The sequence below is a fragment of the Teleopsis dalmanni genome, chromosome 1 (genome assembly GCF_002237135.1).
Source record: "Teleopsis dalmanni isolate 2A chromosome 1, ASM223713v2, whole genome shotgun sequence".
NCBI classification, from domain to species: Eukaryota; Metazoa; Arthropoda; class Insecta; order Diptera; family Diopsidae; genus Teleopsis; species Teleopsis dalmanni.
Genome location: NC_051846.1, coordinates 125662484 through 125665412, shown reverse-complemented (window position 1 = coordinate 125665412; position 2929 = coordinate 125662484).

Sequence of the window (2929 nt, the reverse complement as noted above, 5' to 3'; positions counted from 1 at the left end):
TTTTCTGGGTTGCTGTATTGGTTGTACTGTCGCCACAGTACCCCCCTTCCAGGATTGTCTATTGTGAAAACCTCACCTGGTTTCTCTTTACGTGAGTGTGTGGGTTCTTCGTTGCCTCTTTCACATCTACTTCTTTAGTAATAAAAGCAGGTTTGAGCCTTTCTGCTGAAACTGTGGTCTCTTTTCCCTGGATGTCAATTACGAAAGTTCGGTCCGTTGGTCTACTGAGTACCTTAAATGGTCCAGTGTACGGTGGCTCCAACGGGCGACGAACAGAATCAGTCCTAAGCAGGACGTGTGAACAGTTGTAAAGGTTTTTTAACACAAATGAAACATTTTTCCGGTGATGTGTTGCGGGAGTCGTTCGCACTAATCGCATGTGTTTGCGAAACTCTTCTATGAAAATCTGCGGGCTGGTGCATTGTTGGTCATCCTCAACAAACTCGTTCGGTAGTCGAATCGGGGAGCCATACAGCATCTCAGCAGTTGAAGTTTGCAGATCTTCCTTGAAACACGTTCGTAGGCCTAGCAGGACTGTTGGTAGTAATTCTGTCCAGGATTCTACTTCGTGACACATAAGTGCTGCTTTTAAAGAACGGTGCCAGCGTTCAATCATACCGTTTGCCTGTGGGTGGTATGACGTGGTGTGGACGTGTTTTGCTCCTATCATTTTGGTCACGGCTTTGAAATAAGCTGATTCAAATTGTAGGCCCCGGTCCGTTGTTATGGTTTGCGGGCATCCAAATCTCGCCACCCAGTTTGACCAAAAAACAGATACTATGGTGTTTGCGGTAATGTCTTTTAAAGGTATAGCTTCAGGCCACCTTGAAAAACGATCAATCATTGTTAAACAATAGCGATACGCTTTATCCATTGGCATCACAATGATGTCGATATGTACATGGTCGAAACGGTTGTCTGGCATGTCGATTTTAATTGGCCGAAAATTATTGTGTCTGTGTATTTTTGCTCGTTGACAGGGTAAGCAATTTCGCGCCCATTCAACTATGTCAATTCGCATGGAAGGCCAGACGCATTTTTGTTTTATCTGATGCAGGGTGGATCTTCCACTTGGGTGTGACATGCCGTGAATTGATGCGAAAACTTTATGACGCAAAGAAACTGGCACGTATGGCCGAATTGTTTCTGTAGACACATCGCAGAACAAAGAATTTTTGTCGTTGAACACAATTGCTTGCAGTTTCAAAGATGTTTCCCCGTGCAACAGTGTTTTTAACTCTTGATCGTTTTGTTGTTCCTCTGCAACGGTTGATAAACTGACAGCAGTTGGCAGCGATACAGCTGAAATGCGAGAAAGAGCATCTGGCACAGCATTGTTACTTCCAGATAGGTGTACAATGGTTGTTGAAAATTGGGAAATATAATCGAGATGGCGGAGTTGTCGTGGTGACGCCTTCACTGGTTTCTGTTTGAAAGCATATATCAGCGGTTTGTGGTCCGTTTTAATGACGAAGACTCGTGCCTCTAGGAGGTGTTTGAAAAAACGAATAGCGCTATAGATTGCTAATAATGCTCTATCATATGCGCTGTAATTTTTTTCAGTTGCTGAGAGTTTTCTCGAAAAAAATCCGAGTGGTACCCAAGTGCCCTGGTCATATTGTTCTACGGCAGCGCCAATAGCAACGTCAGATGCATCACAGATAAGTGCCAGCTCAGCATCAGGTGTTGGATGTGCAATTAGTGCAGCATTCGCAACGCTGTGTTTACAGTTATTGAACGCATCGAGACTTTCGGGAGTCCAAGAGATTTTTCGTTTGTCATTCTTTTTGATGTTGCGATAAGTGTGGTATACAACGCTGGTAGCAATTCAGAACACCTAGAAACCGTGCTAGGTCACTGACTGTGTCAGCTTGTTTTTAATTCACTATTGCTTCAATGCGGTCCTGTGGTGGTTTAATGCCATTCTTGCTGACCGTGTAGCCCAGAAAGAGAATTTCCGATTTACCAAATTGACATTTATTGACATTTATCCTGATTCTATGTTGGTGCAAAATGGTAAACACTGTTCGGAGATGACGTTCATGTTCCTCTATGGACGTTGAAGCTATGAGAATGTCGTCAATATAGCAATACACGAAATCAAGGCCTCGAAAAATTTGGTCCATGAAACGTTGGAATGTCTGCGTCGTGTTTTTCAATCCGAACGGCATGTACTGGAACTCAATCAGGCCAAAAGGTGTGCTCACAGCAGTTTTTTGAATGTCGTCCTCTGCCATTGGGATTTGGTAATATGCTTTCACCAAGTCGAGTGCTGAAAACAGCGTTTTGTTGTATAACTTTTCCGCAAAATCATGCACATGAGCGATAGGATACCTGTCCGGTATCGTTATTGCGTTCAATTTTCGATAGTCGCCACAAGCACGCCAGCCACCATTATTTTTCGCCACCATGTGTAGGGGACTTGCCCATGGACTTTTTGACAAACGGCAAATACCTTGGTCCAGTAATAGAGTGATTTCGGCTTTTGCCACAGCAAGTTTCTGTCCAGATAACCTTCTGTGACGATCAAATACAATGTTGCCTCTTGTCTCAATTTGATGAGTCACCCCATGCTTTTGAGTGTCGTGAAGTGACTGTTTCAACACTGGTCGTGTAATATTAACGAATTCTTTGAGCAGATTGCTGAACTTGGCTGTCTCATCTATTGTAGATATGGTTGATGGCGGAGAAGCTGAAAGATCACCTCGTGTGTTAAGCTTCGTCGTCATGTCTTTAAGCTGTTTGCTTCTTAGATCAACTAACAAATAAAAATGGTTTAAGAAATCAGCACCAATAATAGCAACTTCGACATCAGCGATGATAAATTGCCACCTAAATGATCTCCGTAAACATAGGTCTAATTCCATTGTGTTGTTGCCAAATAAGGTAATGAGAGTTCGGTTCGCTGCGTATAGTTGGAGCTCTCCTT